A 12680-nucleotide genomic window follows, 5' to 3' on the forward strand; every position below is an offset into this window, starting at 1 on the left:
GGGGGAGCTGCCTGACCCTCACTCCTCCGGGGTATTGTGATCTTCCTGCACACAGTGCCCTATCCCTGATACCAGGGGTGTTGTGATCTTCCTGCATGCAGTGCCCTATCCCTATTAATACCAGGAGTGTTGTGATCTTCCTGCATGCAGTGCCCTATCCCTATTAATACCAGGAGTGTTGTGATCTTCCTGCATGCAGTGCCCTATCCCTGATATCGGGATGTGTGCAAGAAGATCACAACACCCCCGATATCAGGAATAGGGCACTGTGTGCAGGAAGATCACAACACCCCCAGTATCAGGAATAGGGCACTGTGTGCAGGAAGATCACAACACCCCTGGTATTAGGGATAGGGCACTGTGTGCAGGAAGATCACAACACTCCTGGTATTAATAGGGATAGGGCACTGTGTGCAGGAAGATCACAATACCCCTGGTATCAGGGTTAGGGCACAAGTTCTAGTCACATTGACTGATCACATTACTTGTTTTGTCAAGCTACCAACTGTTTCCATTTCCCATCCCCCATATACTGTCAGTAGGAAACTTGGTAACATGAATAAATAAGAGGGCAGCCAATAGGAATACATATTCATTCCTAAACTGACCTTAACTGACCTGAAAAGTGTCAAATTGTATCATTTTCAGTTAGTGCGCACTAACTCCCGTTAGTGCGCACTAACTCGAGTTAGTGCGCACTAATCGGAAAAAACGATTTTTAACGATTTTTTAACTAAAAAATCGTGCCTAAGACGATTTTCTTGCCCTGCCACACGATTTCTATCGTTAAGACGATATGGAAAACGATTCACATCCCTATAAGAAATTGCCATGCTGGGTCAGACCAAGGGTCCATCAAGCCCAGCATCCTGTTTCCAACAGAGGCAAAAATCAGGCCACAAGAACCTGGCAATTACCCAAACACTAAGAAGAACCCATGCTACTGATGAAATTAATAGCAGTGGCTATTCCCTAAGTATAATTGATTAATAGCCATTAATGGACTTCTCCTCCAAGAACTTATCCAAACCTTTTTTGAACCCAGCTCCACTAACTGCACTAACCACATTCTCTGGCAACAAATTCCAGATCTTTATTGTGCATTGAGTGACAAAGAATGTTCTCCGATTAGTCTTAAATGTGCTACTTGCTAACTTCATGGAATGCCCCCTAGTCCTTCTATTATTCGAAAGTGTAAATATCTACTCGTTCAAGCCCTCTCATGATCTTAGAGACCTCTATCATATCCCCCTTCAGCCGTCTCTTCTCCAAGCTGAACAGCCCTAACTCTTCAGCCTTTCCTCATAGGGGAGCTGTTCCATCCCCTTTATCGTTTTGGTTGCCCTTCTCTGTACCTTCTCCATCACAACTATATCTTTTTGAGATGTGGTGACCAGAATTGTACACAGTATTCAAGGTGCGGTCTCACCATGGAGCGATACAGAGGCATTATGACATTTTCCATTCTATTAACCATTCCCTTCCTAATAATTCCTAACATTCTATTTGCTTTTTTGACTGCTGCAGCACAATGAGCCGACAATTTTAAAGTATTATCCACTATGATGCCTAGATCTTTTTCCTGGGCGGTAGCTCCTAATATGGAACCTAACATCGTGTAACTACAGCAAGGGTTATTTTTTCCTATATGCAACACCTTGCACTTGTCCACATTAAATTTCAAGTGCCATTTAGATGCCCAATCTTCCAGTCTTGCAAGGTCCTCCTATAATGTATCACAGTCTATTTGTGATTTAACTATTCTGAATAATTTTGTATCATCCGCAAATTTGATAACCTCACTCGTCGGATTCCTTTCCAGATCATTTATATATATATATATATATATATATATATATATTGAAAAGCACCGGTCCAAGTACAGATCCCTGAGGCACTCCACTGTTTACCCTTTTCCACTGAGAAAATTCACCATTTAATCCTACTCTCTGTTTCCTGTCTTTTAACCAGTTTGTAATCCATGAAAGGATATCGCCTCCTATCCCATGACTTTTTAGTTTTCTTAGAAGCCTCTCATGAGGGACTTTGTCAAACACCTTCTGAAAATCCAAATACACTACATCTACCGGTTCACCTTTATCCACATGTTTATTAACCCCTTCAAAAAAAGAAGCAGATTTGTTAGGCAAGACTTCCCTTGGGTAAATCCATGTTGACTATGTCCCATTAAATCATGTCTTTCTATATGATCTACGATTTTGATCTTGAGAATAGTTTTCACTATTTTTCCCGGTACTGAAGTCAAGCTCACTGGTCTATAGTTACCCGGATCGCCCCTGGAGCCTTTTTTAAATATTGGGGTTACATTGGCCACCCTCCAGTCTTCAGGTAGAATGGATGATTTTAATGATAGGTTACAAATTTTAACTAATTGATCAAAAATTTCATTTTTTAGTTCCTTCCGAACCCTAGGATGCATACCATCCAGTCCAGGTGATTTGCTACTCTTTAGTTTGTCAATCTGGCCTACTACATCTTCCAGGTTCACAGTGATTTTGTTCAGTTCATCTGACTCATCACCCCTGAAAACGATCTCTGGAACTGGTATCTCCCCAACATCCTCATTAGTAAACACGGAGGCAAATAATTCATTTAGTCTTTTTGCAATGGCCTTATCTTCCCTAAGAGCCCCTTTAACCCCTCTGTCATCTAATGGTCCAACCGACTCCCTCACAGGTTTCTTGCTTTGGATATATTTTTAAAAGTTTTTATTATGAGTTTTTGCCTCTATGGCCAACTTCATTTCAAATTCGCCTGTCTTATCAATATGTTACACTTACCTTGACAATGCTTATGTTTTATCCTATTTTCTTCAGATGGATCCTTCTTCCAATTTTTGAAGGATTTTTTTTTTGGCTAAAATAGCCTCTTCACCTCACCTTTTAACCATGACGGTAATCGTTTTGCCCTCCTTCCACCTTTCTTAATGCGCGGAATACGTATGGACTGCGCCTCTAGGATTGTATTTTTAAACAATGTCCAAGCCTGTTGAACACTTTTAACCTTTGCAGCTGCATCTTTCAGTTTTTTTCTAACTATTTTCCTCATTTTATCAAAGTTTCCCTTTTTTAAATTTAGTGTTAGAGCTGCAGATTTACTTATTGTCACCCTTCCAGTTATTAGTTTAAATTTGATCATGTTATGATCACTGTTGCCAAGTGGCCCCACCATCGTTACTTCTCTCACCAAATCTTGCGTCCCACTAAGAATTAAATCTAAAATAGCTCCCTCTCTTGTTGTTTCCTCAACCAATTGCTCCATGAAGCAATCAATTATTACATCCAGGAACTTTATGTCTCTAGCAAGTCCTGATGTTACATTTACCCAGTCTATATTGGGGTAATTGAAATCTGAATTGAATTGAACCCACCTACAGCGAGACTCTGCCACATCAAGGGAAGTACTTATTCCACATATTACCATACTAAAGTTTATTGCATAAATCACAAAAATTCTATAAAAATATTTAAAAAAGAAAAAAACTTTTAAGAAAGACTACATAGATGTTGCAGGACCAATGATTAAAGATGACCCGATGTGGTTGAGAACACATGCATAAGATGCGTGCATACCACGGGTGTTATGATGGTCCTTAATAGAATTCATAATAAATAATATTTAGTAACACACACATATTAAATTGAAGCATTATTGTACAACGTGTTTGTTTAGCAGTGCTTATGCAGTCATTGTATTTTGAATAAGTTTTTGGATATATTGGTAATTGAAATCTCCCATTATTATTGCACTGCCAAATTGGTTTGCTTCCCTGATTTCTCTTAGCATTTCATCATCTGTCTGACCATTTTGTCCAGGTGGACGGTAGTATACTCCTAGCAATATACTCTTACCCAACACACACGGGATTTCTACCCATATAGATTCTACTGTGTATTTACTCTCTTGTATGATCTTTATCCTGTTGGACTCTATACCCTCCCAGACATAAAGTGCCACACCCCCACCAAGTTGATCCTCCCTGTCATTGCAATAATATTTGTACCCTGATATAGCACTGTCCCATTGGTTATCCTCCTTCCACCAAGTCTCTGTGATGCCAATTATGTCAATCTCATCATTTGCTGCTATACACTCTAACTCTCCCATCTTACTTCTTAGACTTCTGGAATTGGCATACAGACATTTCAAAGTGTGGTTTTTGCTTGTTTTAACAACCTGCTTTTCAGTTGTTTGGGATAATTCGTAAATCATTAGCTTTGGTGATTTTTTACATATAGGCATATGAGAACTATGTTTGCTTTTAATGGAACCTCTCTGTTGGGATGCCCTAACTCTCCTGTTTCATTAGTATCCTTCAAGGATACATTTCTCTGAACTTTGCACTGCTGAGTGACTGTCGGCTTTCCCCCTTGTTCTAGTTTAAAAGCTGCTCTATCTCCTGTTTGAAAGTTAGTGCCAGCAGCTTGGTTCCACTCTGGTTAAGGTGGAGCCTATGCTTTTGGAAAAGTCTCCCCTGTCCCCAAAAGTTTCCCCAGTTCCTTACAAAGCTGAATCCCTCTTCCCTGCACCATCGTCTCATCCACGCATTGAAACTCTGGAGCTCTGCCTGCCTCTGGGGACCTGGACGTGGAACAGGAAGCATTTCAGAGAATGCCACCCTGGAGGTTCTGGATTTCAGCTTCCTACCTAAAATCCTAAATTTGGCTTCAAGAACCTCTCTCCAACATTTTCCTATGTCTTTGGTGCCCACATGTACCACGACAGCTGGCTCCTGCCCAGCACTGTCTATCATCCTATCTAGGTGACGCGTGAGGTCTGCCACCTTCGCACCAGGCAGGCAAGTTACCAGGCAGTCCTCACGTCCACCAGCCACCCTGCTATCTACATTTCTAATAATCGAATCACCAACTATGATGGCCGGCCTAACCCTTCCCTCCTGGGCAGTAGCCCTGGGCGATTTGTCCTCAGTGCATTCTTAGGTCCTCTGAGGGGTTGTCAACTAATGTAAATCATAAGAATACAAATCAAAACAACGATTTGAAATTTCAATCTTTTCACTCTACTGCTTTCAAGAAGGGATTAACAATGGGTCAATTTTTTCAGATCAAGCATATTTGCTCATCTATGGATGAGTTTAAAAGGCAAGTGTCTCTATTAGCTTAGAGATTTATCCAACATGGTTATCCTTCCTCAGTGATAAAATCAGCTTACCGGAGAGCTTTGTATTTAGATTGCTCATCCTTATTGCAATATCACTGTAAATGCACAACTCCACAGATTACATGTGTTCTTCAACATTCTAATAAAATCTGCCTTGGTGGCATCGAGCATCAGATGGCATTGGGGAGTTATGGCCTTACATCCTCTTTTCTAGGAAGTCCCCTTGATCACATATAGTAAGGGAAGAAATATTAAAAATGTAGTCATATATGCTGATTTATCTGAGTTAACAAATGACAACTAGCAAATGTTACATATTGGTCATTTTACTTGTAACAACTTCAATATTTGCACCAATTCTTTGGTAGGTGAAATATCAGAAGATCCAATATCAAAGGTGGCATTTAAAAAGACCATTTTGACTGACTATAATACTTCAAATGCATTTATATGATCAAGTGTAGCTGCCCTTTATTATATATTGGGAGGAATTCACATTCTTTAAAGGTGTGAATTAGAGAATACCATAGCTGTCTTCAGTTGAAGAAAGAAGAAGCCCCTATTTTTAAGCATTGTCTTCAATTTGACCATCAATTTGAAGATTTAAACTGAACCATGATTGATTCTGTAGTGCCCTCAAATAGAGGTGGTAATATTTCTACCATTTTGAATTTTAAAGAATAACAATGGATCTTTAAATTGAATATGATTTCTCCATTAGGAATGAATGAGGCTATTGATAGGTATATCTTGGTATCTTGGGCTAACTCGACACTTTGAATTGGCTGAGACATGTGGAGAGCTTTTCTATTGGCTTACTTTGAAGTATTCTATCTGGATTGGTCCATTTTTTATTTAGATGCTAAAGAACATTTTTTAATATGCACAAGCAATGTTAGCTGACAGCACATAGGAAATGGAACTCTGTTATACCGGTATTGTATTTAAATATATATATTCAACTATTGAGACTTTTAATGGAAGTTTATGCCAGTTTGTTTGATTTTGTATTATTTGAAGAAACATCTAATGCCCCTGACGAAGAACTGAAACACGCAGTGTGTCGGATATTTCATTTGTCTAAACATCTGCAGTTCCTATTACTGATTTTGCATTGGAAAGAAACAAGAAAAGTGAACCTTTGTCAGCATTTTGCAAGATAAGTGACTATTTTTCATGTGGATTTTATTAGTAAATGAAAAAAAGTAAAAAAGAAGTATTCTCTGATATATATATATAAAATACTATTGGTGTTCTGAAAACATTTGAAACCCATGATTATGAAATAAAAGGGAAATCAATTGCACTGAATATTCCAGCATTTTATTTGCGGAACTTCCATTTAACATATCAATATACCCAAATATATTATAGTTTATTTATAAAATAATTTTTATATCTTTCATGAAAATATTTGGCAAAGAATTTGCTTTGGTTCTCTGTTTAGAGGAGAAAACCCTTGATTCTAGCAATAGTGCACACCTTTCTCTTTCTGGTTCATGACTAATATTGGGGGCTTTTATTTATAAAATTGTTTTTCCCATATACATTGAATTAAAGAAAACCCATATAAATCAGGCTTATTGTATGATGAGCATACACTGTGGGGAAACTAAATGCTAGTAATGTAAAAGCAAAACCATTTTCTTCAAGCAAAGTATCTGTCTCTGTCATTAACAACTGGTGCTTGAACTTTTAAATGTTTTAGATGGGGTAACTTCATTCTCCAGTTCATACCTATGCAGTCATCATTTAGGTTAATCCTCTTTTCATTCTTTTGCCTCTAGTAGATTATGGAGTTATCTGACTGAATCTATTCATGGGGATCTATGGATGTCTATTTGATGCAGAGATAGAATGACTAGCAGAAAGATGAGTGGCAGGCTCTTTCAAGATGGAAAGTTTGTTCTCTAGGTACTTGAGCCAGGAAAAACCTAAAAAAAACCCCAATATTGAATTTTTAAAAAATGCATGGATAAGAAGTTATCCAATCCATATATACTCAGATCTCTAAAATGGTCCAGGTTTCCTTTAGCTATTTGTGATTGATTCATAAATTATGTCAGATTTTGTCTGTTCAGGACATAAAGATGTTATACTTTTGTTATTAATAGACTAGATTAATGTAATGTTTTATATGAGGGTTTGCCACAGGCTGCACTTAAGCAAATGGAAATGTTTCAGATTAATACAGCAGCCCAGGTGGTGGCAGATTTAAAAAGTTCAGACCATCTCACTCCAGTGTTATATGATTTACATAGGTTGCCAATTCCCCAGTGTATTCAATTTAAAGTGTTATCATGCATAAATGGTTCATTTATGCATGATATGTTTGCATGATCAGGGCCCAAGCTATTTGAAGACACTGTTAGTTAATTATATGTCTGCAAGAAATCTTAGACCTGCAAGACAAGATTTGTTGAAGACTCCGACTCTGTCTCAGATCAGATTAGCAATACTGCTTCTACATGATACTGCTTCCTCTTGCCGCTGCAAGAGGAAGGCCTGCGCGATCGGCGCCCAGACCCGTCGGGGTAAGGCCTTTTTGTTCCCTTCCCCCCGGCGAGCCTGATCCGCGATCGCACAGACAGCATCACAGCACAACAGCTAAGACCCTCCCTCCAGACTTACCATCCAATCGGGGAGACGAGAGGGATTTTAAATTTCACCTCTCTCCGGCGCCGCTGACAATAACAACCTGAGGCCGCCGCTGCTGCTGACGCTACCGCTGCCGCTTCTGCTGCCGCTGCAAGAGGAAGGCCTGCGCGATCGGCGCCCAGACCCGTCGGGGTAAGGCCTTTTTGTTCCCTTCCCCCCGGCGAGCCTGATCCGCGATCGCACAGACAGCATCACAGCACAACAGCTAAGACCCTCCCTCCAGACTTACCATCCAATCGGGGAGATGAGAGGGATTTTAAATTTCACCTCTCTCCGGCGCCGCTGACAATAACAACCTGAGGCCGCCGCTGCTGCTGACGCTACCACTGCCGCTTCTGCTGCCGCTGCAAGAGGAAGGCCTGCGTGATCGGCGCCCAGACCCGTCAGGGTAAGGCCTTTTTGTTCCCTTCCCCCCGGCGAGCCTGATCCGCGATCGCACAGACAGCATCACAGCACAACAGCTAAGACCCTCCCTCCAGACTTACCATCCAATCGGGGAGACGAGAGGGATTTTAAATTTCACCTCTCTCCAGCGCCGCTGACAATAACAACCTGAGGCCGCCGCTGCTGCTGACGCTACCGCTGCCGCTTCTGCTGCCGCTGCAAGAGGAAGGCCTGCGCGATCGGCGCCCAGACCCGTCGGGGTAAGGCCTTTTTGTTCCCTTCCCCCCGGCGAGCCTGATCCGCGATCGCACAGACAGCATCACAGCACAACAGCTAAGACCCTCCCTCCAGACTTACCATCCAATCGGGGAGACGAGAGGGATTTTAAATTTCACATCTCTCCGGCGTCGCGCACCGAAGGCGCGCGACAAAGGGGCTTGCCCCTTTGTGCGCCCCTTCATGCAGCCCCTGAGATCATACTCTATTTCATTATCTGCTTAATTCTCCTTTCTTACCTTGATTAGAATTCAGCATCTCATCTTTAAATCTATAAATTACATTGGCAACAAGATTCAAGTCAGCTGATTCGTGTAAGGGAGACGCGAATAGATCCCAAGCTTTATTCATCAACAGGAAAACAAATTGAAATTGAAATCCAAAATCACCACAAACCCTGGAACCTCAACAGATAGTGTTCCCTGCTCCTAAAGCCAGCTTCGGGTCAATAATAAACCAGTTTACTGGCCCTTGAATCTTCATCTTCTTTGGAGCACTCGAGTAAGCCTCTAATATTCTCTCTATACCACACAAACAGATCAACATGCTTCTTGGTTTCCCTATCCCTATACATCACCATGTTTGCCATGGTGAATACTCCATACCAATCATCAAGAATCAACGTAAACATCAAACTAAGCCTCTCCCACAACACTACAACCGTCATCAAAGGCTAATTCCAATAATGATTTCACCAATCACACAATTCCTCGGCCTTTCTCTGTTATCTCTTACTCTATTCAATGCTCAATCACTTTCAAAAAAAACTCATATCTTAAACGACTACCTTACTGAAGTAAACCCAGATATCTGTGCAATCACAGAAACGTGGTTTAAACCTTCAGATTTAGCTCTGTTAAATCAACTACCAACTCAGCTTTATGATTTTTTCTCCATACCTAGACCCAAAAGAAAGGGAGGAGGTCTGCTTCTTGCAGCCAAGAAAGGTCTAAGAATAACTTTACAACATTCATATACCACATCAAAATTAGAGCTCTCTTTCTTTAAATCTGATCATTTACAAATTGGCCTAATCTACGCTCCACCAGGATCTTTAGATTCTGACCCTTCACCAGTCATTGAACTCTCTGCCAAATACTTCAACCCAGACAAACCTGCCATCTTACTGGGTGATTTCAACTTACATGTCGATGCTTCACCACAATCCCCAAATTGTGTTACCCTACACTCAGCTCTCAACTACATGGGCTTCACACAAATTATAAAAACCCCTACCCACAAAGCAGGTCACACTTTAGACCTTATTTTCATTAATCAGTGCATCTCAAACACAAAGACAATCACATGTTCACCTGTCCCTTGGTCGGACCATCAAATCATCAACACGACCTTCAAGCTTTCACAACATCCTCCACTTTCGTTCCCAAAAAACACTATTCAATTCAGGAAACCTTGTTCTACAGAACTTCTCATCAATCAGTTCACTAATGAATTATTACATCTCGATCTCTCCAACGCATCTACAGCCACCACCTCATGGTGCAACATCACCAAAAAGATTGCAGACATTACCTGCCCTTCCATCACAAAAGTAGTACAACCTTCGCCAGACAACAGGAAACCCTGGTTCACCCCAGAACTGAAGCTGCTTAAACAAGAGCTAAGAAATAAAGAACACACTTGGAGGAGAAACCCATCCCCCACAACCTTAGCTATTTATAAAACCTCCCTCAATGCTTATAGGATCACCATACTGAGAACAAAGAGAGATTTTTTCTCAAAAAAAATACATCATTTCATATTTGATTCAAAAGCACTTTTCTCCTACGTTTCAGCTCTCACTAAACCATCACCTCCTACCATTCCTGATGATCAAGCACTCAACAAAGCATCAGAACTAGCAGAATACTTTAAGGATAAAATTGAGAAACTGACTATCTCTTTCTCATCATCTTTTTCATATCCCCCATTCCCTCACATTACCTCACTTCAATTAAATACAACGCTGGAAACTTTCGAGACCACTTCAGCACTTGAGATAGAAAACATACTTAAAAAAATGAAACCGTCATCTCATCCCTTAGACACAATTCCTACTAACCTTCTCATCGCAATAAGAAACTCCATATCAAAACCAATTGCAGACATCATTAACTGCTCTCTCTCCCAGGGTCTAGTTCCTGACCAACTTAAATTAGCCATTCTCAAACCTCTACTTAAAAAACCTAACCTTCCAACCACAGATCCAGCTAACTTCCGCCCAATAGCTAATCTGCCATTGATCGCCAAACTTATGGAAAAGATAGTCAATAAACAACTATCTGAATATTTGGAAGAAAACAACATTCTTGTATCTTCCCAGTATGGCTTTCGGAAATCGTTAAGCACTGAATCTCTCCTTATCTCTCTTACCGATTCTATTCTATCTAATATGGACAAAAAACAACCACATCTTTTGATACTACTAGATCTCTCTGCAGCCTTTGACACTGTCAATCATTCATCTCTATTAAAATGTCTGGCAGATATAGGCATTAAAGGAACAGTCTTCAGCTGGTTCAAATCCTTCTTAGCAAATAGACAATTCAAAGTAAAGATTAACAACAAAGAATCACAACCGATCCCTTCCAACCGGGGGGTCCCTCAGGGTTCCTCCCTTTCCCCTACCCTCTTCAACATTTACCTCTTACCTCTATGTCATCTACTTACTAAACTAAACCTAACTCACTATCTCTACGCGGATGACATCCAGATACTCATCCCAATCTCAGAATCCTTACAAAAAACCTTGACTCACTGGAACAATTGTTTGCAACAGATCAATCATCTTCTCTCCAGCCTTTGCCTCATTCTTAACAATAACAAAACTGAGATCCTAATCATCAATCAAGACATCAACATCAAACTTCTAAACCCAGCTGACCTACTCAACTCATCCACTCCCATATTAAATCACTCACCACATGTTCGAGATCTAGGTATCATGCTAGACAATCAGCTCAATTTTAAAAAATTCATAAGCACAACCACCAAAGACTGTTTTTATAAGTTACAAGTCTTAAAAAAATTGAAGCCTCTTCTTTATTTCAATGATTTTCGGATGGTCCTACAAGCCATTATTCTATCAAAAGTCGACTATTGCAATTCGCTTCTCTTTGGCCTTCCATATTCATCCATCAAACCCCTCCAAATGCTACAGAACTCTGCAGCCAGAATCCTTACCAATACGAATAAAAGAGATCACAACACCCCCATTCTCAAGCTCCTCCACTGGCTGCCTATAAAGCAAAGGATCCTATATAAAGTACTCACCGTAATTCATAAATCCATTCACAATATCTCTCCTCTTCAATTATGTAACCAACTACGCCCTCACTCCTCCTCTAGACCCATCAGAGGAGCATATAAAGGCACACTCTATGTACCTTCAACAAAATCCTCGCATTATAAACGTGCCATATCTACAGCAGGCCCCATTCAATGGAATGCGCTCCCACCAGACATTCGGCTTGAGCTCTGCCACTCTTCATTCAAAAAAAAACTTAAAACCTGGCTCTTTAGCCAAGCTTTTCCAGGACCATGATCATCATTTTTTCCCCTCCAACCAGCAAGAGCATATCTTCTTCACAAACCCCCATTTTCCATACCACTACCTACTTCGGTATCTAATCTCTTGCTGCAGGACACTTGAGACTTTCTCACTTATACGTTATAATTTTTATGCTCAATAAGACCTGTCAACTTAATTGTTTAAGTCTTTTTCTTTCCTTTATCTTTTGGTCATCAATGTTACAACGTTATTGTTAAATTTTGAACTTATGTACTCTGTTCCAAGTTTCATAACCTTGTTCTATGTAATGCCTTTTGGCAATTTTCATGTTCTGTTTCAATGTAAACCGATGTGATCTTTATTTCATATAGGAACACCGGTATATAAAAATCTAAAAATAAATAAATAAATGATGGAATATGTTATCTTTGGAAATACAGCAAACTAATAATTATTTGAAGTTTTGCAAGCCTTTGGTGGCCTGGGTATTTGTGGATGCTTTTAGCACAGAATAAATGGTGTGAGAGATAGTGGGGTCCTGACAGTGGTTTGGGGGTTTAAGAAATTGGTTTTTTAAGGCGAGTTGAGTGATAGGGTTGGATAGTATGGGGCTAGGGGATTATGTTTATTATATTTATTGTTTTATTGTTATGATGATATGATTGTATTTTATATTGCTTTTATTAATATAAACCACATGGACATTTTT

Source organism: Rhinatrema bivittatum, chromosome 3, assembly GCF_901001135.1.
Source record: "Rhinatrema bivittatum chromosome 3, aRhiBiv1.1, whole genome shotgun sequence".
Lineage (NCBI taxonomy): Eukaryota > Metazoa > Chordata > Amphibia > Gymnophiona > Rhinatrematidae > Rhinatrema > Rhinatrema bivittatum.